The sequence below is a fragment of the Glandiceps talaboti genome, chromosome 19 (genome assembly GCF_964340395.1).
Source record: "Glandiceps talaboti chromosome 19, keGlaTala1.1, whole genome shotgun sequence".
Lineage (NCBI taxonomy): Eukaryota > Metazoa > Hemichordata > Enteropneusta > Spengelidae > Glandiceps > Glandiceps talaboti.
The window spans coordinates 14350434-14362805 of record NC_135567.1 but is presented as its reverse complement, the minus strand read 5'-3'; positions in this window follow the sequence as shown (position 1 = coordinate 14362805).

Here is a 12372-nt window from a genome sequence, read left to right as displayed (position 1 = left end):
GACAGAATATTATGGTGTCCTCGACTTTAGGGCAAGTCCTGTATTACTGTTTGCCAAGGGGGGGGGGGGCGTTGACTTCCCTCCACCACCATCATCAACACCACCAACACCGACACAACGACCAGGAATACACCACCTGTACCGGCACCATCGCCCCATCATCATCACCGCTACGACGACCACAAGCACAATCAGTACCCCCACTACTACTACTACCACAACTACCAGCACCACAATCACCAGCACTACCACCAGCACCACCAACACTACCAGCACCAGCACCACCACTACCGGCACAACCACCAACACTACCTATCCAACATCACAACCACTACCAGCACCACCATCACTACTACTATACCACCACCACCACTACCAGTACCACCACCAGCACCACCACCACTACCAGCACCACCATCACCATCACTACCACCACCACCACAACCGGCACCATCAGCACCACCACTACCAGAATCACCATCACCACCACTACCACTACCACTACCACTGAGGAGGACGGTCGGGTCATTTTTACGAAAGGTATTGGGGAATCAATCTTTTTCACGCATTGTATCCCCTTGAGCTCTCCTGTAATTCATTCCAGTTCCTTAAAGTTAGAATAATGTTTTATGAAAACTAGTTGCAAAAAAATTACCAAAACGTAGCTGCAATTGTGTCACTCTCAGCTCCTGTCTGTTTATACGGTGTGCTCGTGAAACGTAGAGGGCGGCGCTATCTGAACGTTGCGACACCCCAGGCTTCGACAATATCTCGTCAGAATATTCAAATATCTTACTTTTTGTAAAGTGTATATCATTTAAAAAATATTTATTCTCATTTTGTGAGTTATGGACAATTCAATATTTCAAAACTGGGGATCTTTTCAGCGCATTACAATACTGAAAATTCTACGAATACCTTCTGATCACGTGATAGAAAATGGTATTTAGTTTAGCTCATTTGTCCATACTTCAAAACATTTTATTTTTTAGAGTTATTAAGTGTCATATTTGACAGGAATTGTGTGTTATAATAAGCGCATGTGTCCATACTTCAAAATTTTATTATTTAGATTCATGAAGTGTCATAGTTTACAGAATTGTGTGTTATAATAAATGGTTATCATATACATATTTATGGGTTCTTTCTTTTTTCCATCCTTGAAAACTCATTGGTCCATTGTCTGATAGCGCCACACCCACCCCACCCATACCCCCCCCCCCTTCATCGTCATTGACGACCACCTGGGGAGGGTCCGCAAGAAAACGCCTTGGTGGCTGTTTCACTTTTTTCTTATGAATGAAAAACAAATGTTTTCATTTAATTGAAATATGCAATTTAATTATCTTTGATATTGGTTTTCATTAATTAAAATATGCAATTTAATTATCTGTCAAATTGGTTTTCATTAATTAAAATATGTGATTTAATTATCTTTCAAATTGGTTTCATTAATTAAAATATGTGATTTAATTATCTTTCATATTGGTTTTCATTAATTAAAATATGTGATTTAATTATCTTTCAAATTGGTTTTCCATCCAGATTTTGCTCTTCAAGCCCAGTGCACACGAAAGGAATAAGCCGAGCAAAATTTATCGTCGAAACCACAGCCTCTATTACAGTACTCTCCAAGACGCACTGATAAAGATAGAGTAAATTAAAATCCCGAACTACCTACCTACCCTATTTTCTGAGGCCATGTTAGCGAAAACACAATTATTTTTCATGGATGTTTTCTTGCAATAATTAGATTTTCATTCGAGCTCTCCACCAAAATCTCTCCTTTGGCAAAAAAAGAATTGTGTGGTTCCGATACATTCAATTTTAAAATAGGTAGATTTTTTATTTTATTGAATTATATATTTTTTTTCATGTGTGAGTGTCTAGTTCAGGTTTTCCAAATGGTCTCTGTGTTGTTTATGTCTTCCTATCAGATGTACAGCCATTACAGATTGGAAGAATACTTTTATATTGTCTTTTTAAGTTGATGTCAGTTTCCGCACCCACTATTTCTTGCGAGACTTCACGATTTTCGCGATTTTATTATTATTTTTCACGAATATGTAAAAAAAAAGTTTAGGGTCGGCGTAAAAAACTAGGTGGGGTCAGGTAACCGGAAGCAAACAACTTTTTTTTTATTTGGCCATATCTGAGGTAATCTTTATACGAGGAGTGATTGAATTTGGTTAACACACAAAGACATGGAACAGATAGACACACAGACTGCCCACAAATACAAATATTACAACTTTTGCCAAGCAGTTGTTTCAATGTAAGGGTGAGGTTTTTTTTTTTTTGTTTCTCATCTCCAATGGAATAGTCAGGCGGGTCGGGCGGGCGAAATAAAAAAAAAGGGGGGCAAGAAAAAAAAAATGTATTTTTTCAGTTCTATTCTCTGTCCTTTCTGTCCTGTTAGTCTCTATACAACTTCATTTCTCTTCTCTTTATTGATTTCCTTGTTACAAGTCTCTTTCCTTCATTTTAGCAAGGTTGACAAGTCTGTAGAACAACTTTGTAAGAAGATGATTAAATACTTATCATCCTGATGGGTGTATATCTGTAGCCATGAACTATTGTGTGATTTTATCAGGAGTACTAATACATTCGTCCTATTAATCAAAGTGGCATTGCCATCGCTAACAATGTTTTCAAGTTATCCAATTTGAACTTTAGTGTGTAACTTTTTGAAACACGTACGTGATTGTCACTGATCAGTGTGCTAGATGAATTTTCATTTATATATATCATTACTTCTATGAAACATTTTTCTTCAGTGTGAACTTGTCAAAATAATCCACCAGATAACATGTCAAGCATTTCTAGAACTCAGAACCCCTTTGGGATTTACTGTTTAAAAGTAATTAAAAGTAATAATGTAAACATTGGAATGTCTTCAAAGGTCATGCATGTCATGGGTCATGAAACGGCTATGGAGTCGGTCATTTCCCAGATAATACAACTGATTTAAAGCTAAAAACTGGTCAAGAAATTTGGAATGCAGTATGACTTTTACCAATTTTAAGCATAATTTTGAAAATGATGGAAATATTCTGAGCTATTATTGCATTGCAACAAAATGTACCGCGTGACAGTATTAATTTTGAGCCCTGTCCCTCATCAAACCTCAACGGCTTCTGCCATGATGAAAGACACATGCTGCTCTGACGTAACAAAGGGGTTGGGTGGGTGGGTGGGTGAGAGGGGGGGGTAGACGGCGGTGTTCTGCCAAGGTTTCCAACAAGTGGGGACACAGGCCCCTTAGTTCCAAAAAGTGGTGTCATTTGACAGGGAGTGGGGTCAATTATTATTGTTTATGAAATATTCATATAAATTATCTCAGACCACTATAGAGATACTGTGGTCTGAGATATTCCATTACGTATAGACCATTAACTAACAACATAAAAAAATTCCATTCATAATAACAGTTCCCAGTGCTAAAATTTATAATTCCTTTTTTTCAGACAAGGACAATGACCAACTTCAAAATAAGTCACAGTGAACATATGATTGAATAAAAACTTTGAGAATTCCTAAACTTGTAACCACTTGTTTCATTTTTAAAATTGTTAGTACACTGCTGTGTTTATCATTCCCTCTTCAAATTCATGACATTTTGAAGAAAAAACCCTGACTTTAAAAAGTACCAAATGTGAACGAAAAACTTACAAATAATAGTCAAACAAACTTTAAAATAATTTATTTTTTATTAATTAACCGTTACTGGCTGTGTATCATGATTTGGTCCTGCTATATCAAATGACAGCATAGTTACGTACCGTAAACTTGCAATGATACGGAAAGCTGACATGAGGTGTCCTTGAAACTCAGAACTTGAATCTTTAACTAAAACTATCAACAAAGTCAAAGTTGGGATGCTCTGTAAATATTACATTAATTTTTTTCTGATTTGCACAACAAGTTCGTTCTTCATGTCTGACCGGGCGCACATGCATCGGCCGTCTATAGTGGCCATGCCAGTGATTACGCATTGATTCAGTGCCCAACATTCACGTGTCACTAGCACTGTCAACATCATGCAACACGATCCCCTAACACAGCTTTTTCGGAATCAAAATACACATGTACTCATCTAATTTAACCCATCAACAAATGAAAATCACAACCTGTCCCATAAATTTGGTTCACGAAGGCTTCTGAGCTGTGGCATGGCAGATGTTCCGGTAGCAAGTTCAGTGTTTCGCACACGTCAGTGATTAGGTCAGAGGTCACGACAGTGACAGTAGACAAAACATGTGACGAGAGACGTCCATTTCGACGTCTCATCTAATCCCTCTAATGTTTTAATTTGTAGATTAAGTTTATCAAAGTTGATCTTTTTGTGGCATTTTTTATGTTAACAATAGAACTGCGCGTTGTCACTGTATCTTATATGATGTTTCACAGTCAGTATACTTCTTGTGGGATTCACGTCGAGTCAGAGCCTGGCCTGGTCCGGCCGTGGACTTAGATAATTTTGATGTCTGCCGTAAAATGAATGCGCCAAAGCGACGCAAGGTTGGAAAATTATTGCTTCATTTGTAATTTTAGGGGGCCAATGTCGCAAGGTCGTGGCCTCGGCAGAACTGGCCTAAGACGCCATGGGGAACCTTACAATTTTGCTGTGCTCAGGGGTCGGTCGGAAATAAAAAAACTTTTTTTTTTCTAATGTCGGAGCTGCAAATTAGGGTCGGTCGGGAGATGAGAAACAGAAAAATAAAAAGGGCCGCCCTAATACGGCGCCCAACATTTGCTGATAACTTCTATCAGATGCGAAGACGGCTTACTGGAGAGAGCGCCCTCATTAGGTTGACCCTGCATTGCCCTTGACCCAGCTGGAAAGATCTGAACATCCGCGATCGCGATCCACAGCCAATAATTCTTTCCGCAACCAAGTTTGCTTCCTTGCACTGAAATTATCAAGTAAAACTCCAAATTTAACGTTTAGTAAGATGTCTACGGCACTCGATATCAGTTTGTCCCTTCTAAAAACGGTGGAGATTAAGCTAGCAGGCACTGATCAGCCAGCGAATGACAGCCATCGAGACTCGTCGCCAAACAGCAGAGAGCAGAGAGAAAGCGAAGCGTTATCGGCACAAGGTGAGAGTGGCGTCTTATAAAGTCGTATATTCTTTCAGTTGTATCTTATTCCTTCACTCATTTATATTCAGACATATCTGACAGACTTGTGCCGTCATTTAATATTTTGACGTCATAATTTAGCATTGTTTACGTTTGACGTCTATCGATGCATTGGCAAGGTCTTCATTGTGCTGTCTGCAAAACGTACTATGCTTGCGTCATTTGCATATTTGATAACGTTCAGTAATTAGGCAGTATCATAAAAATGCAAACTTCAAATATCATACAATTCTGTAAATACATCAATGATAACAAAGAGATTGTGCATTAAAAAAACTTATTGATATAATTTTTAGTTTTAATAAGTCATTTGCAATTTACTAATTTATAGTATACATTTCATTATTTACATATATGGTAGGACAGAATTTTGCATTCTGATAATGTGTTGGAAGAAATGAAAAGAATTTTGTCCTTACATTCAGTTTACACATTTGGGTTGTTGGTGGCAGAGCTGTTAGCTGATATACCTCTTACCTGTGTAGCGTGGGTTTGAACCAATCTGATTAAAATCTGATATCTTGAAAGCGGCTAGATGTTTTTATTTACCTCTATTCCGTCATTTTGTGTCGTTTGTTTTGTTCCGGGTGATTGCTGCCTTCCCACATCTGACCCAGTGTAATAGACATTCTCATTGAAATCTTGTGCTTTTGAGAGATTTCAACGAATCAGCACACTTCTTTCAAAAAAGAAGCCTGCTGATTCGTTGAAGAAACCTGACATAGACCCACACTGTTGTGATGTAGAATGAGTATATATTGTATTCCATATTTTTGTTCAACTTGCATGGTATTATAAATTAGACAATATCATAACTAGGCAAAGCCCATAAGCTCACACAGGGTAGATTCATTTGTGACCAGCTGCCTGGGCTGCCTCACAATGATATGGTAAATAACGCCCTCTGTGTGGAGAATGTGCATAACATATAGAATGCGCATGCATAGTCATTGCGCCGCAATGCATCCTTGGGTAAACCACCAAAAAAATAGCATAGTATATAGGACACGCATGCGTACTAGTCATTGATTCGCTTTGCGGCCACTGTGCGAGCTATAAATCATCCTCTGCGATATACAGTCATGTACAATGTACCATTCTGACTGTCCAATCTGCTTAACTTACATACTTCCCATATCCTGTAATGTAATTTGGTTATAAACTCAGTATTTTTTTGTCAACACAGATTATTTTTATGTTTTGGGAGAAGTAAGAAAATCCAACAAAATGTCACACATTGGTGAATGTTTAATGAAGACATCTCAAGATATGTATCATCGTTTAACAAACAATACTCTTTCAAATAAAGGTACGTACATCAATAATTATTTTTATTTTATTATTATTATTATTTAAAGTGGCCATATGGATGAGAATTTGGTATTTATTTTGGATTTTTATTTGGTAAAACAGCTTCACTATGTTTTTCTACTTGAAAAAATAATGTGAAATAACATATACCAAGTCCATGTTCACATCTCAATAAACGGCAAAACATTAAACAATGTGTAAAATGTTTGTTATTGTACGTACAATAACAAACTTTTTACACTTTTTGCATTTTTTTACAATGTATTGAGTTATGAACATGGACTTGGTATATGTTCTTTCGCATTATTTTTTCAAGTAGAAAAACATAGTGAAGCTGTTTTATCAAATAAAAATCCAAAATAAATACCAAATTCTCATCCATATGGCCACTTTAATTTCTTAAAAAGCGCACTACACTATGTCTCAGTGCTCTTTACATAATGAAAAAGATTGCATATAAAAGGTACCGATTAATAAAATACTGAAAAAAATGCCATACAATAAAGTACTAAAATGCGTCATGCAAAAAAAAAAAAAATATGGGGGAAAAAAATAATTAAAATGCCATATACATGGCGGAGAGAGAGAAATTAAAATCTTACACTCCATAATGAACTTTAAAAAGATGGGTTTTCAGGGTGCGTTTAAAAGATTCAATAGAACAATTAGGAGTGATTTTAAAAGGTAGTTCATTCCATTATTATAATTCAAAAGGACACAAACTGAGTTTAAAAATTGTTTGGTTTAATTTTTCTCGATATTTAAATGGTACTCATGGTGTTCGTACTGATGTGTGCTAAGACCTAATAAAAAAAAATTGTGTGGTTCCAATTACGCTCAGTTTTAGAATAGATGGGGTAGGTAGATTTTTTATTATATTTTATTATATATTTTTCATGTGCGAGTGTCTAGTTTAGGTTTTCCATTGTTTTCCAAATAGTATCTGTGTTGTTTATTTCTTCCTATCAGATGTACAGCCATTACAGATTGGAAGAGCAGTTTTATATTGTCTTTTTAAGTTGATGTCAGTTTCCGCACCCACTATTTCTCGTGAGACTTCACATTTTTTGTGATTTTATAATTTTTTCTTGAATACGTAAAAAGAAAGTTTAGTGTCAGCAGTGAAAAACTAGGGGGGGGGGGGGGGGGGTGTCAGGTAACCAAACAATTTTTTATTTAGGCCCATGACCTACAATTGACTGAACGCAAACATGGCATTAAAGTAGTCATATGGATGAGGATTGGATATTTATTTTGGATTTTTAATTTATAAAACAATTTTATCATGGCTTCCTACTTGAAAAATCAATGTCAAACAACATTGACGAAGTCTGTATTTGTAACTCAATACAAAAAGCTAAATAATGTGTACAACTTGTGCCCCTTTAACCAATCAAATCGCATGTATCATAGCGTACTATAATTGGTATTAGCAGCACAAAATTATGTTCACATATAGTTATACTTTCGCAGAATTTGCTGTTTCGGATGACCTTGTAATAATAACAGAACCCCATAATGGGATGAGTTGATACCTTGGGTATTCGCTCATATGCCAGGGCTGGAAATTAATTTTTTTCTTTGGTAGTCCTAGTGGACTACCAATTTTAGAAATTGGTCGCCCAAGGATTGTGACCTGTAGTCCCATATTCCTGATCTAAGCAGTGAAAACACTTAGATTTCTTCTATTGGAAATATGTGTGTTATTAAAATACTTTCATGTCCATAAATCTTCCATCTCCATCACTTTACTCTTTGTTTTCCAGTGAAATTAGCAAAAATAAGTCTTTAGTGAAAATTTCCACGTTTACAGTATTCTCTGACAGTGTTTGTCTTTCCGTTCATTTTAGAGGAGAAAGCGATCTTCAACTTCTTATGTGAAAGTGGAGCCTTGGAGATGCAAGTCACAACCAGAGTGGTGTCGTCAAGTGAAAGACAGGAACCTACACATTGTGATGCATTGGTTCAAACAACCACTCCAGTTTGTCAAAGACCACATGCTGATGATGTCATTCAAAACTGTAGAGAACCCAAAACTGATGATGTCATTGCTTCTTGCACAAAATCTCAAATTAATGATGTCATTCCTTTTTGTGGATGCAGTTCTCAAAGTCGTGATGTCATTACCACAAACAGCAAACGGAAAAGTGATACCATTGCTTCTCATAGGAGACCTGAAACGGATGATGTCATCACTATTTGTGGGAAATCACAAACTGATGATGTCATTACCACACATAGCAAACAGAAAAGTGATACCATTGCTTCTCCAAGAACTCAAAATAGTAATTTTATGCTTTCTCATAGGAGACCTGAAACTGATGATGTCATCGCTATTTGTGGCCGATCACAAACTGATGATGTCATAACTCAGTGTAGGAAACCACAAACTGGTGATGACATTTCTTCTTTTCGGAGATCTCAAAATGATGATGTCATTGCTACTAGTAGAGTACCCCAAACTGATGATGTCATCACTACCAGTAATGTACCCCGAACTGATGTCATTGCTACCAGTAGGGTACCCCAAACTGATGATGTCATCACTACCAGTAGGGTACCCCAAACTGATGATGTCATCACTGCCAGTAGGGTACATCAAAGTGATGATGTCATCGCTACCAGTAGGGTACACCAAACTGATGATGTCAGTACAAATCGTAGAAAGGCTCAAAGTAATGATGCCATTCCTACAAATAGAACTCAAATTGATGATGTCATCACTCCATGTAGGAAAGCACAAACTGATGATGTCACCGAGAGAAGTAGAGAAACTGTTCCCTACATTCCTCAGATAGGGGATCAAGCCAAGAGACAAAAGGTAGCCTCACGTGACAAGCGAGAACCTGTTATTAAAGTTGAAAATATGCAAGATGAGGGAGAGGATGCACACTGCTACATCATTCAGGGATCAAGTCCTGATTATTCTGTCGAATATTACAGTGTTGTGAACCAAGAAAGTTCGAATGAACAAATTGATGAGAGTCTAAGAGAAGATGGTCATGAAATCAGCTTTGTTGAAAGTGTTATTATTCCGGGTGAAATTTCCTCCACTGTGAGTCGCCAGTCCAAACATATTATGAGAAAGCAACTTAAAGCCAATAGAGACATTTCCAAACCTTCAACATCTGTTCCCATGACAAATGCACCAATGGGAATCCAGTTACCTACATCTTGTGCTGCAGCAAACCCACCAATCAGCATTAACCTATCAAGTACTGTTGCTAATGATAATGTAGCCACTCAGTCGTCAAGAATAAGTGCAAACAATGAATCCCATGGTAACATGGAAACCAGTACCTCATTAATTCATGAATCAGAAATGAGAGGTCATCACCATGGTAACAATGAGCCAATGACAATTAATCAAGCCAATGGTGCACCTGTGCCTGCAGGGTACCAAGGTAACAACTCAGGGAATTACGTGGTTGAGTTGGAGAATAACTTAAGCCCAAACGAATGCCCATTTTGCAGAAAACAATTCAAACACAAATCGTATCTCAAACAGCACATCGAAATGCATAATAGTCAACGGCCATTTGCTTGTAACTTTTGCCCATGGAGTTTCGTAAGTAGAAGCCATTTGCGAACACATATGATAAAACACACGGGAGAACGGCCACATCAGTGTGGTACATGCGGCAAAACTTTCCAACGAGTCGCAGACTTAAACCGACATAATAAGATCCACTTAGGAACAAAACCGTTTACATGCGGTGTTTGCGGGAGAGCGTTTACGAGAAGATCAGCACGTGCAACTCATATGATAACGCACTCGGGGGAGAAACAGTATCAGTGTATGGTCTGCGGTAAAGGTTTTACTTCTAAGCGAGCTCTTACAGCGCACATGACCGGCATACACCAAGCAAACAGAGAAGACGTCGTATTTCAGTAGTCTTAGAGTAGTCAATAGGTTTCTTGCAGTCTAGACTGAGCATGCTCAGAGGCAAAGGACTATGGGATTATCTGTGGATATCGTAATACCTAATCTGGAGCAACCAATAAAATAACCCTCCTACAATGGTCAGGGTAACCATGAATAGTTGTGGTTACAAACAACGTAAGAATATTGTTTACGATACTGATCGATTGATATTTATTATCATATTTCCTATGATGCAACATTCAACATGGCGGGTTTGCAAGTTCCCTAATACTGAGGAGGGTTAATCTAATGTAATAGATACATCACTGTACAAACTAGGGTCTGTAGGATGGTAAATTGTATTGAGGCAGATACACTTTGCAGAAAAATTTCATGAAAATCAGAGTTCCTTTAATTCTTGATACCTGCGATAGCATTTTACCTCATGCTAGAGGGTCCAAATAGAACAAAAAGTCAACTTATTCCTATGCGCACTTACAATAATGCATGTTTAGTGGAAGTTATAATATCGACCAAGAAATCAAGTAGTTGTTTATTTTTATGACACACCTTTGTGGCAGAATTCTACTACAGATACTGAGAATTCTGTCCAAAACCTTGCCATATGTAAGACAAAAAAAGAATTGTTTCTGGTCAGGACATTATGTCTAAAGTGGTGCGACAACACAATTTTTTTTTTATTCTCAACAAACCTGTCACTCAATCTACTATTTATGGTAGTTACTGTTCTTTTTATTTAGTACTTTAGAGCAAGTGTGTATGTGGGGCAGATGTCATTTGCTTGTTCATGATTGGCTCTGCAGTTGTCTGCACTGAAGTACTAGGGAGGGCTATTTCTGTGTTTCAACTTGGATCTGCAGACTGCATGGGCTGGACAAACATGAAAGAAAAAGACCAACGTGAGGGTATTTAAGTGATGTGCGTGCTGACAAGAAACAATTTTTTCGTAGGCCTAAGCTAGACTGTAATGATGTCATCGGTCTGGGCTTATCAGACTGAAAGGGATATTAGACCGTGTCCACCACAACTGATGTGTTAGTCTATATGTAACTTTATTCCTTGGCAGATCTAGCTTCAAAGAGGCCTCCTGTACATGCACGTTGGGGCAAGGCGTTCTTGGCAACAAACAAAAAAATCATGAGCTAACATTACTTAACCCTTACCCAAATAATCCTGAGGCTATGGCTTCAGGAGCAGTTTAGATCCTAAATCCAGGTGGTCACCGTGAAAAGACAAAGTGGCGATCACCTGGAATAAAACAAACCACACAAAGCGATCACTTTAATCTTGTCCATTATAGGGTATCTTTGCTATAGGCTATTGCATCATGGGAGATAGCAGAAATACATTATTCAATGGTTGAACACTTAATAATCATGACTGAATTAAGACATCTAGCCGCTAACACCACATCAGTGAAATGGTGGTATGTTAGAAGGATCAGAGATTACATTTATTAGGCCTTTCCAAAATTTGCCACATGGTGGCGCTCTACTTCCTGTCTGTGTGTACCTTGGGGGTATACATGGTATAGGTTACTTAAGTTAATCATAGAGCACTGCTGCTTTCCTCAATGTCTGAACAATACGAAAAACATCCCCGATTTACACTTCTACAGAATACCAAGGAACAAAGCTATCAACAAACGGTACTATGAGGTGATGATACCCCCAATTTAAATGAGGGCGCTGTATTCTCAATTTCCTGTTTGCAGTCTGCAATGGCCAATTGTTCCAAGATAGACAATTAGATGTTATTCCCAATATTTTTCTTCAGGAAAATACTAGTGACCTAAGGGGTCTTTGTCAGTATGAGTTGCTAGACGAGTAGTGACATGGCCCCTTAGGTCACACATATTTTCCAGCTGAATGAAGAAAAATATTGGAGAATAACATGATTACACCATCACCAGTAATATCAAAGAAAAATCGGGGAAAGTGATGACAATTTTTAAAATTTTGACTCATTTCGAACACAGCAGAAGCTTTGACATAGACACATGTTGTCGTGACATAGACGTTCGTTGTTGT